This window comes from Gopherus flavomarginatus, chromosome 11 (genome assembly GCF_025201925.1).
Source record: "Gopherus flavomarginatus isolate rGopFla2 chromosome 11, rGopFla2.mat.asm, whole genome shotgun sequence".
Taxonomy (NCBI): Eukaryota; Metazoa; Chordata; order Testudines; family Testudinidae; genus Gopherus; species Gopherus flavomarginatus.
This window is the reverse complement of record NC_066627.1, coordinates 6,034,290-6,034,556: the sequence shown is the minus strand read 5'-3', so window position 1 is coordinate 6,034,556 and position 267 is coordinate 6,034,290.

Below are 267 nucleotides of genomic sequence, written 5' to 3'. Positions count from 1 at the left end.
GTACGTCACTTCCTGCCGCTCTTCCTCCCCCAACGGGGCGGGACTGCCTGGCTAGAGTGAGGCTGGGGAACCTGGAACCGCCCCGTCCCCAGCCCGCGGGCCTTAAAGGGGAGGCTGGGGGAGTTAAGGCGGAATGCTCAGAGAATTAAAGGGGAGGTTGGAGTTAAAGGGGAGGTTGGGGGAGTTAAGGCGGAATGCTCAGAGAATTAAAGGGGAAGTTAGGGATTAAAGGGGAGGCTGGGGGAGTTAAGGCGGAATGCTCAGAGA